This window comes from Bufo bufo, chromosome 6 (genome assembly GCF_905171765.1).
Source record: "Bufo bufo chromosome 6, aBufBuf1.1, whole genome shotgun sequence".
NCBI lineage: Eukaryota > Metazoa > Chordata > Amphibia > Anura > Bufonidae > Bufo > Bufo bufo.
This window is the reverse complement of record NC_053394.1, coordinates 157212988-157225739: the sequence shown is the minus strand read 5'-3', so window position 1 is coordinate 157225739 and position 12752 is coordinate 157212988. Positions and strand designations below refer to the sequence as shown.

Below are 12752 nucleotides of genomic sequence, written 5' to 3'. Positions count from 1 at the left end.
CCCCCCCCCCCAAAAAAAATAGAACATGTCCTATTCTTGTCCGCAATTGCGGACAAGAATAGGCATATTCTATTAGTGCCGGCGATGTGCGGTCCGCAAAATGCGGAACGCACTTTGCCGTTTCCGTGTTTTACAGATCTTGTGTATACACCTTAGACCAGGAATGCTCAACCTGCGGCTCTCCAGCTGTTGCAAAACTACAATTCCCAGCATGCCCGAACAGCCTACAGCAGGGCATTGTGGGAGTTGCAGTTTTACAACAGCTGGAGGGCCAAAGGTTGAGCATGCCTGCCTTAGACAATGTATCTGTATAGATATATATACAGCTCTACTACATCTGTCTTCCCCAGTCCCCTACCAGCACTGTGTTTAAATCACTTCATATACAGCTCTGATACATCTATTTTCCTCCCCCACTAGCACTGTGGCTAAACAGCTTCATATACAGCTCTGCTACATCTGTCTTTCTCTCTCCCACCAGCATTGTGGCTGAACCTCCTCATATGTAGCTTTGCTACATCTGTATTCCCTGAACCGCTATATATATATATAGCTCTGCTACATCTGTCTTTTCTGAACTGCTATATATACAGCTCTGCTACATCTGTCTTGCTCTCCACTACCAGCACTGTGTTTGAATTACTTCATATACAGCTCTGCTGCATCTGTCTATTCCCCTCTACCACCAGCACTGTGGCTGAATGGCCTCATAAACAGCTCTGCTACATATGTCTATTCCACTCCCCCACTAGCATTGTGGCTGAACAGCTTCATATACAGCTCTCACGCTTCATATACAGCTCTGCTACACCTGTCTTCCCTGAACTGCTATATATACAGCTCTGCTACATCTGTCTTGCTCTCCACTACCAGCACTGTGTTTAAATTACTTCATATACAGCTCTGCTGCATCTGTCTATTCCCCTCTACCACCAGCACAGTGGCTTAATGGCCTCATAAACAGCTCTGCTACATATGTCTATTCCACGCCCCCACTAGCACTGTGGCTGAACAGCTTCATATACAGCTCTCACGCTTCATATACAGCTCTGCTACACCTGTCTTCCCTGAACCGCTATATATACAGCTCTGCTACATCTGTCTTACTTTCCACTACCAGCTCTGTGTTTGAATCACTTCATATATAGCTCTGCTGCATCTATTTTCCTCCCCCACTAGCACTGTGGCTGAACAGCTTCATATACAGCTCTGCTACATCTGTCTATTTCCCTCCCCCACCAGCACTGTGGCTTTGTAGAATTAGCTACAAATACTGCCCTGCTGTATGTCATAGACAGAAACCTACTAATTCATACTAGTGAAGTAAGGTGCTACATCAGAATACACAGTACTGCTGCATTTTCATACAGCAGAGCTGAGTATGCTTATTGGAGTAGTTGTGTGTTTCTGTCTACTATATACAGCAGGGCAGTATTTGCAGCTATAGCTAGACCGCCACATTGCTGGTGGGGGAGGGGAATAGACCAATGTAGTAGTGCAGTTCAATCACATTGCTGGTGGAGAACAAGAGAAGACAGATGTAGCAGAGCTGTATATGAGATGATTCAGCCACAGAGCTGGTGGGGGGAGGGGAAGACACACATGTCCTAGTGACATCCACAGTGCTTGTGGGGGAGGGGGGGGGGGACTGACATTTCTAAAAGTTGTATTTACAGCCAGTCAATCACACTGCTGATGTGAGCGTGTACTTTTACACTGGCATACTGTAGAAAGCAGGGTTCACATGCATAATGGACTTTCTGCGTTATTGGAGCCGAAAATGATAGGTGATTTGTCACATAAAATCGACAAATAATCTCATATACTATGATGGGATGCATTTGGTTTTCATAGTCTCTATTTTGGACTTTCCCCTGCAGACGCCATGACAGTTTATGTGGTCCATAGACTGACTTATGGAGCAGACAAAAGGGAAAGGCTAGCGTGAAGTCTGAGTGTATGGATCAACTAGAAGAACATGGAATTGTCAACAGTGACAAATATCCATTTGCTTGACATACAACTTTAAAGGCAGTCGTTTCTGTTACATTTCACATCCTCAGTTACTAAAACAATTTTTCCTTTTTTTTAATTTAATTAATTATTTTTTTCTTTATAGCTGTCTTCGACTTACAGCTTAAATTTACCACCTGGAATTATGGATACCTAGGAAAACATGTACGGATACTGATTCCTTCCTGTGTAACAAGAACAATAAGGCCCCTTTCACACGGGCGAGTTTTCAGCGCGGGTGCAATGCGTGAGGTGAACGCATTGCACCCGCACTGAATCCGGACCCATTCACTTCAATAGGGTTGTGCAGATGAGCGGTGATTTTCATGCATCACTTGTGCGTTGCGTGAAAATGCATGCTCTATATTCAGCGTTTTTCACGCAACGCAGGCCCCATAGAAATGAATGGGGCTGCGTGAAAATCGCATATCATCTGCAAGCAAGTGCGGATGCGATGCGATTATCACACCATGGTTGCTAAGGAGACGAGGGATGAGTGACCCGGGTCCCCATTTACTTTATTATTTTCCATTATAACATGGTTATAATGGAAAATAATAGCATTCTTTAATACAGAATGCAAAGTGAAATGTCACTCGAGGGTTAAAAAATAATAAAAACATAACTCACTTCATCCACTTGATCGCGCAGCTGGGATCCTCTTCTTTGTTTTTCTTGAAGGACCTGCAAAAGGACCTTCACTGACATCATCGCGCTCACCACGTGAATGAAGATAGAAAAATAAAAATAAAAATTAACATCGGAATGCAATCGCAGACAAAACTGACTGCAATTGCGTGCATACTCGCGCGGGTTTCCCGCAATGCTCCCTGAACGCATCCGGCCATCACCCGCGACACATGTGTGAAGGGGGCCTAGGGGAGAGATTTCCGGACACTGAAGGGCAATACACTGGTTTTATATACTATCAGGATGTTCCACTGGCTTCTGCTGATGTTGATTTCAATTTATAGAACATCATTTCAATTTCCAATTTTATTTACGTTGTTTTCATTTCGGAGTTGTTATTCTGTTCTTTTTTTAAAGTTTCGTTATGCTGCTAAAATAGTATTTATTATACCAATTTTTTTTGTTTTTGTTTATTTATATATATATATATATATATATATAGTATGTTATTTATTAATTATTATAAATAAATAATTTAAAAATGAATTCTTTGTTTAGACTTTTAAATTACAAGCAAATTTCAATGTCAATATCTGAACCAATGTACCGTATTTTTCGCCCTATAAGACGCACCGGCCCATAAGACGCACCTAGGTTTTTGAGGAGGAAAATAAGAAAAAAAATATTTTGAACCAATAGGTGTGCTTTTGGTGGGTTTTGAACTAATTGTGGTCTGTGGATGGTGCACTGTTATGGGGGATCTGTGGGTGGCGAACTGTTATGGGGGTTCTGTGGGTGACGCACTGTTATGGGGGGATCTGTGGGTGACGCACTGTTATGGGGGATCTGTGGGTGACGCACTGTTATGGGGGATCTGTGGGTGACGCACTGTTATGGGGGATCTGTGGGTGACGCACTGTTATGGGGGATCTGTGGGTGACGCACTGTTATGGGGGATCTGTGGGTGACGCACTGTTATGGGGGATCTGTGGGTGACGCACTGTTATGGGGGATCTGTGGGTGACACACTGTTATGGGGGATCTGTGGGTGACTGTTATGGGGGATCTGTGGGTGACTGTTATGGGGGATCTGTGGGTGACTGTTACGTGGGATCTGTGGGTGACTGTTATGGGGGATCTGTGGGTGACACTTATGGGGGATCTGTGGGTGACACTTATGGGGGATCTGTGGGTGACACTTATGGGGGATCTGTGGGTGACACTTATGGGGGATCTGTGGGTGACACTTATGGGGGATCTGTGGGTGGCTCTTATTGGGGTCTCTGGATGGCACTGTTATGGGGATCTGTGTATGACAGTTAGGCCTCATGCACACGACAGTATTTTTTCACGGTCCGCAAAACAGGGTTCCGTTGGTCCGTGATCCGTGTACGTTTTTTCGTCCGTGGGTGTTCCTTGATTTTTGGAGGATCCACGGACATGAAAAAAATGTCGTTTTGGTGTCCGCCTGGCCGTGCGGAGCCAAACGGATCCATCCTGACTTACAATGCAAGTCAATGTGGACGGATCCGTTTGACATTGACACAATATGGTGCAATTGCCAACGGATCCGTCCCCATTGACTTTCAATGTAAAGTCAGGAGTTAATATACCATAGGATCAGAGTTTTCTCCAATCCGATGGTATATTTTAACTTGAAGCGTCCCCATCACCATGGGAACGCCTCTATGTTAGAATATACCATCGGATTTGAGTTACATCGTGAAAACTCATAACCGACAGTATATTCTAACACAGAGGCGTTCCCATGGTGATGGGGACGCTTCAAGTTAGAATATACTACGAACTGTGTACATGACTGCCCCCTGCTGCCTGGCAGCACCCGATCTCTTACAGGGGGCTGTGATCAGCACAATTAACCCCTCAGGTGCCGCACCTTAAGGGGTTAATTGTGCGTATCATAGCCCCCTGTAAGAGATCAGGTGCTGCCAGGCAGGAGGGGGCACCCCCCCCTCCCTCCCCAGTTTGAATATCATTGGTGGCCAGTGTGCGCCCCCCCCCCCTCTATTGTATTATCATTTGTGGCCAGTGTGCGGCCCCCCCTCCTTCCCTCTATTGTATTATCATTGGTGGCCAGTGTGCGCCCCCCCCGGCCCCCCTGTATTGTTTTAATATCATTGGTTGCCAGTGTGCGGCCTCCCCTCTCCCCCCCCGATCATTGGTGGCAGCGGAGAGTTCCGATCAGAGTCCCAGTTTAATCGCAGTTTAGGTCTGTGCGGCGCATTGCTTAATGATCTGTCACTTACCAGTAGGAGGAGCTCCCGGCCGGTCACAGACAGCGCAGCAGGTACAGTTGTGTTCAAAATTATTCAACCCCCACTGAAATTGAGTGTTTTGGCCAGTTTGACATTGATTTTGATCATCTTGTTTACAATTAAATCAAAGAGGCACTTGTAAGTCAGACAAATATAACATAACATTTATAATGAAATAACCACAAATGTCTTTTCTGTGCTCACATCATTATCAGTTTTATGCAATCCCCAAGTGACATTCAATCTTAGTACTTAGTACAACATCCTTTTCCAGTTATAACAGCTTTTAAACGTGAAGCATAGCTTGATACAAGTGTCTTGCAGCGATCTACGGGTATCTTCGCCCATTCTTCATGGGCAAAAGCCTCCAGTTCAGTCACATTCTTAGGCTTGCGCGCTGCAACTGCTTTCTTTAAGTCCCACCAGAGGTTCTCAATCGGATTTAAGTCTGGTGACTGCGATGGCCACTTCAAAATGTTCCAGCCTTTAATCTGCAACCATGCTCTAGTGGACTTGGAGGTATGCTTGGGATCATTGTCCAGTTGAAAGGTCCAACGTCTCCCAAGCCTCAGGTTTGTGACGGACTGCATCACATTTTCATCCAATATCTCCTGGTACTGAAGAGAATTCATGGTACCTTGCACACGCTGAAGCTTCCCTGTACCTGTAGAAGCAAAACAGCCCCAAAGCATGATTGACCCCCCCCGCCATGCTTCACAGTAGGCAAGTTGTTCTTTTCTTCATAGGCCTTGTTCTTCCTCCTCCAAACATAGCGTTGATCCATGGGCCCAAACAGTTCTAATTTTGTTTCATCAGTCCACAGAAAACTTTTGTGGTTTGTCCACATGACTTTTGGCATACTGCAGTTGACTCTTCTTATTCTTTGGAGACAGCAAGGGGGTGCGCCTGGGAGTTCTGGCATGGAGGCCTTCATTACGCAGTGTGCGCCTTATTGTCTGAGCTGAAACTTCAGTACCCACATCTGACAAATCTTTTTTCAGTTCCTCAGCAGTCACACGGGGACTTTTCTCCACTTTGCGCTTCAGGTAGTGCACAGCAGTCGAAGTCAGCATCTTCTTTCTGCCACGACCAGGTAGCGTTTCAACAGTGCACTTTGCCTTGAATTTGTGAATGATGCTTCCTATGGTGTCTCTTGGTATGTTTAACATCTTTGCAATCTTCTTATAGCTATTGCCCTTCCTGTGAAGAGAAATCATCTCTTCTCTTGTCTTCCTGGACCATTCTCTTGACTTCACCATGTTTGTAAACACACCAGTAAATGTCTAGAAGGAGCTGAGTATCACAGTCCTTTTAAATCTGCCTAATTGGTGCCTATTATGCTTGATTGCTGCTTCTTGACATCCACAGGTGTTTTCAATACCTGATCGAAAACACTTGAATGAACCTCTGTTCTTAAGAGTGGTAGTCTTTAAGGGGTTGAATAATTGTGTCAATGAAGAAATCACAAAAAAAAACATTTAATACTGTATTACAAAAACAATTGATGTCATTTTAGTTGCATTTGGTTCTTTAAAAGGTCCTTGTAAGATTTCATTCTGAACACAATTACAAATGTACACTAAATTCCCTAAAACCCTTTACAGCATTGGGGGTTGAATAATTGATGGTCCCAACCCCATTTATAAGGCAAGAAATCCCACTTATTAAACCTGACAGGGCACACCTGTGAAGTGAAAACCATTTCAGGGGACTACCTCTTGAAGCTCATCAAGAGAATGCCAAGAGTGTGCAAAGCAGTAATCAAAGCAAAAGGTGGCTACTTTGAAGAACCTAGAATATGACATATTTTCAGTTGTTTCACACTTGTTTGTTATGTATATAATTCCACATGTGTTAATTCATAGTTTTGATGCCTTCAAAGTCATGAAAATAAAGAAAACTCTTTGAATGAGAAGGTGTGTCCAAACTTTTGTACTGTACTGTACATTGTATTCCAAAAGTTACTAAGTCACAACGTGTCCTCCATTCAGAGGAGTCTCAGAAATGCCAAACCAATAGATTAAAGGAAACGTGTCATAAAAAAATGACCTATTGTTTAAATCATGTTTTTATGTTAAACATATTAAGTAGTTTTGGTGCTATTTTTAATATTCCATGTCAATATCTATATTAAAGAAAAATCCTAAAATCCTGCAGTTTTCGCACTGGCCACTAAGCCTAATAATAGGCACCACTTCATGGTCTATACAGATCATTTTACCGCAGTTATCTGTGTATCATTACAGGCAGGATTACAATGACATCTATCACCTGTGTAGAGAGAACATTATTTACAAATGGTATAGGAATGGCACGGCACTCTTGTTTGCTCTGTCCCAGGTGCGTGTTGTTGTGGCTTCCCAGCCTAATATTAATCGTAGATATAAACAACAGCACTCAAAATGTATGCAGAATTCAATCTTTATTCGTAAGAGAGTGACCTTTTTTAAACACTGTGAAACAATATAAACAATACAAGGTAGTCATATTAGAATGACTTCAAGTGTGAACTTATTTAAAGAAAAAAAGCAGATCATTTGGCATAATCACAGTTCTCAGGTCCAACTACCAATATCTTGGCATTGATCTCATACAATAGGACGTATCGGCTAATCGTGTCAAAAAAGTAATACAAAGAATTCAAAAATTACAAACCAATACAAAAAACTGAATGTATAGAGCTCATGGTGTACGCAGTATAAACGGTTTCGAAATAACAATAAAGGGTTAACTGTATTGGGCATATGTGAAGAACCAAGTACACGATCCCTGGTACACATCGCATGTGAATTTACATATCTATCTGACATAGTCAAGGACGGATAAAAACACAGGTACTATCAATGACAAGATAATAAATTTCTTGGCCAATCCACATCCCATTACTCCAATCTTCTATATACTCCCAAAGATCCACAAAACACTGGACAAACCACCTGGATGACCTATTGTAGCACCCACAGACTCAATCCTGGCACCCCTATCCATTCTATTAGAAAAAGTCCTGACCCCACTCATTAAAACCACTATCTCATTCTTACTGGATACATCCACCTTTCTAAGTTTGATTAGACAAGTAGGTCCCCTTTCTGACAGATGCAGGCTCGTAACCTGGGATGTAAATAGCCTATACACCTCTATACAACATAAGAAAGGAATCAGGGCCACCAAACTTTTACTGGAAGAAGCAAACATGTCACCTCGGTTGATAGAGTTTTACATTGATTTCCTAACCATCATTCTACAATTTTTTATTTTTATGTTTGAGGATTCCTTTTATGTCCAAAAACAAGGAACCGCTATGGGTTCACATGCAGCACCACCTTATGCTAATAGCTACATGGCCCTTTTTGAAAAAAAAGCATGTATACCCTCATCCTCTCTTCCTCCAACATGCCATAATGTGGAAAAGATATATAGACAATATCTTTTGTCTGTGGGATGGCCCTAAGGATTCACTCTTATCATTCCACATCCATCTGAATTCCATTTTTTCCGAATTACAATTTACCATCCACCATGATACACAAACCATAAGTTTCTTCGACACCAAGGTTTACAAACATGAAGACGGTTCTCTGACCACGAATCTCTATTGGAAACCGACTGACCGTAACAATCTACTTCACAACAGCAGTTGCCATGCACCCTCCACTAAGAAAGCACTACCTAAATCCCAGTTTGAGCGAGTCAAGAGAATAGTGACCTCAGAGGATGTTAGGCTAGTAAGACTCTTCGAAATGACCGCAAAATTTCAACAGAGGGGTCATCCCCTGGCTACCATTGAAAAGAACCTTGTACCTAACACACAATAATTCAAGAATACTAAAAAGAGACTCCCCTTCGTACACACATACCACCCTTACTCACATAAAGCGATTAACATTCTCAATAAACATTGGAGTATCCTCTCTCGTTCCTATCCCAATATCGAAGAATTCCAATCACGGTTTCTACCATGTGCTCAACGATCAAAAAACCTTAAGGACTGGCTGGTCAGAGCGGACACTGGCTCCAGCAGTGGGGTCCTACATCAACGTCTGTTAGGGAAGGCCAGACAGGGTACATTCCCTTGCCTACACTGTGCCCAATGTTCCAATGTGATGAAAGGGGACAAGATCCATCATTCGCAGACTGGCGAAAAACTACAGATCACACGTGTCAATCCAATTATGTAATTTATCTCCTTAAATGTCACTGCGGCCTGATATACGTTGGTGAGACAACCCAAAGTGTTAGGGATAGGGTCTGTTAGCACAAATCCACCATCCGGTGCCAGAACCTCCTACTTCCAGTTCCACATTATTTTTACAAAATGAAGCATAGTATATCTTAACTTAAGTTCCAGGTCATAGAACATATAGGTATGCCCAGACATGGGGGGGATCGACAACACAAGCTGAAAAAACGGGAGGCCTATTGGATACAAAGGCTACAAAGCCTGGAACCGAGGGGTCTCAATAGAGAATATGAATTGTCAGCTTTCATCTGACACATGCATTGACTGAACAGTATATACTATTATATAACTTGAGATACTAATACGGTGTTTCCTTTTTCCAGATACATTAGGAACCGGACTGTCACCTTGTTTGCCACTTTTGATGTATCCTTTTACACATCTTTTTCATTTTCATTTAGCTACTCCCCTTTGGATTTCTGGTAGACCTGTTTTCTATGCTTATTTAGTACTTTATTCTTTATTTTATGCTTTTACCCTTTTTTCTACATGATCTGTTTACTCTGAGGTATCAATATCATATCCCTATCATAACGTTCCTAACTACATTAGGATTACCTAACTACAGATCTATTCTAGCTATGTCTCTATTCTATATACTTAAGGACGTCACATTGAGGGCGTTTACCAAGCGCTGCGCTATTCCTTTATGTCTCCGTCCATACAGGACACACAGATCTGCGATGCGTTCCACTGTGGAACGCTACGCTCCCTACACGCATACCACGTAGTTGGTAGCCGCAGTAAGTCGTACCTCCTTTTACTTCTAGTTGCGTTCCACGTTGGAACGCACCGGAACCCTCGGCATCTAGCGCTTTGCTCTTCACATGCCATGCAGCCGTACCCAGGGGTCTCGCTCCTAGGGACTCAATGGGTAGTTTTCTCTATTTTCAGCATGCGTTCCATCTTGGAACGCAACTCATTTCCCACTTCCGGTTGTCATTTCTGGTGCCCGGCTGATTTAAGGGAGCATTATTCCATTAGGGTCAGCAGATACCAAGGTGTGTACACACCATTCTCAAGCTCGCAGTTCTACACGTACCATCTCTCATTCACTGATTTCTCTGGCAACTTGGTAACTCCAACCTCTCATGGGGGAACCCGGTTCCTTTCTCTAACTTTAGACTCTTTTTATTCTATTTACTTGTTATGCTCAACCTTACATTTATTAGTGCGGTTTAAGACCTGTGTTTTTACACGTCCTTGACTATGTCAGATAGATATGTAAATTCACATGCGATGTGTACCAGGGATCGAGTACTTGGTTCCTCACATATGCCCTATACAGTTAACCCTTTGTCATTTCTATACCGTTTATACTGCGTACACCATGAGCTCTATGCATTCAGTTTTTTGTATTGGTTTGTAATTTTTGAATTCTTTGTATCATTTTTTTGACACTCTTAGCCGATACGTCCTATGGTATGAGATCAATGCCGAGATATTGGTTGTTGGACCTGAGAACTGTGATGATGCCAACTGATCTGCTTTTTTTCTTTAAATAAGTTCACACTTGACGTCATTCTAATATGACTACCTTGTATTGTTTATATTGTTTGTGTTTGAAAAAGGTCACTCTCTGACCGAAACATCACTTGAATGTGAAGTTGCTTTACGAATAAAGATTGAATTCTGCATACATTTGGAGTGCTGTTGTTTATATCTACAATTATTTACAAATGATGATATTGCAGCTTATCTGCTCCCTCCTGACCACTGCACAGGTCACAAAGCATGCCTAGAAAACTCTTCCATAGAAGTCATTGAGTCAGCTCCTGTCCATGGTGGCTGCTGTAAAATGTCTAAATGCTGTTAAAAACAGCTCAGGCAAAATGGCTGCCCCATAAGTGTGTTCAGTAAGTAGAAAAAAAAATCTATGATCAAAAAATAAAAACTGATTAGGAAAAAAAAAGATATGTGTTACTATCTGGAGCTGGGTTTACATCACGTTATTCCCATCCGTTCAAGGTATACAAAAAAAGTATACCTTAAACTGATGCCATACAATGGGCCCTAGAAGTCATACCCTCAGACACCTTTCCCTCATCCTGTGCATAGGAGATAAATGTTCTCCATGGGAAATCCGTAAACCTAAAACACTTGCATATTCCATTTGTATATTAGACATTTCTTTAGATATACACTGCTCAAAAAAATAAAGGGAACACAAAAATAACACATCCTAGATCGGAGTTAATTAAATATCCTTCTTAAATACTTTGTTCTTTACATAGTTGAATGTGCTGACAACAAAATCACACAAAAATGAAAAAATGGAAATCAAATTTTTCAACCCATGGAGGTCTGGATTTGGAGTCACACTCAAAATTAAAGTGGAAAAACACACTACAGGCTGATCCAACTTTGATGTAATGTCCTTAAAACAAGTCAAAATGAGGCTTAGTAGTGTGTGTGGCCTCCACGTGCCTGTATGACCTCCCTACAACGCCTGTGCATGCTCCTGATGAGGTGGCGGACGGTCTCCTGAGGGATCTCCTCCCAGACCTGGACTAAAGCATCTGCCAACTCCTGGACAGTCTGTGGTGCAACGTGACGTTGGTGGATAGAGCGAGACATGATGTCCCAGATGTGCTCAATTGGATTCAGGTCTGGGGAACGGGCGGGCCAGTCCATAGCATCAATGCCTTCGTCTTGCAGGAACGGCTGACACACTCCAGCCACATGAGGTCTAGCATTGTCTTGCATTAGGAGGAACCCAGGTCCAACCGCACCAGCATATGGTCTCACAAGGGGTCTGAGGATCTCATCTCGGTACCTAATGGCAGTCAGGCTACCTCTGGCGAGTACATGGAGGGCTGTGCGGCCCTCCCAAGAAATGCCACCCCACACCATTACTGACCCAATGCCAAACTGGTCATGCTGGAGGATGTTGCAGGCAGCAGAACGTTCTCCATGGCGTCTCCAGACTCTGTCACGTCTGTCACATGTGCTCAGTGTAAACCTGCCTTCATCTGTGAAGAGCACAGGGCGCCAGTGGCGAATTTGCCAATCTTGGTGTTCTCTGGCAAATGCCAAACGTCCTGCACGGTGTTGGGCTGTAAGCACAACCCCCACCTGTGGACGTCGGGCCCTCATATAACCCTCATGGAGTCTGTTTCTAACCGTTTGAGCAGACACATGCACATTTGTGGCCTGCTGGAGGTAATTTTGCAGGGCTCTGGCAGTGCTCCTCCTTGCACAAAGGCGGAGGTAGCGGTCCTGCTGCTGGGTTGTTGCCCTCCTATGGCCTCCTCCACGTCTCCTGATGTACTGGCCTGTCTCCTGGTAGCGCCTCCATGCTCTGGACACTACGCTGAAAGACACAGCAAACATTCTTGCCACAGCTCGCATTGATGTGCCATCCTGGATAAGCTGCACTACCTGAGCCACTTGTGTGGGTTGTAGACTCCGTCTCATGCTACCACTAGAGTGAAAGCACCGCCAGCATTCAAAAGTGACCAAAACATCAGCCAGGAAGCATAGGAACTGAGAAATGGTCTGTGGTCACCACCTGCAGAACCACTCCTTTACTGGGGGTGTCTTGCTAATCGCCTATAATTTCCACCTGTTCTCTATCCCATTTGCACAACAGC

General features: G+C 43.3%; 1 protein-coding gene across 4 annotated transcripts in view; it reads left to right on the top strand.

Annotated features, from left to right (window-relative positions):
- LOC121005375 (oocyte zinc finger protein XlCOF6-like) overlaps positions 1 to 12752 on the top strand; it is a 916661-nt gene that overhangs the window by 706897 nt on the left and 197012 nt on the right. The gene's annotated exons all lie outside the window — the stretch shown is intronic.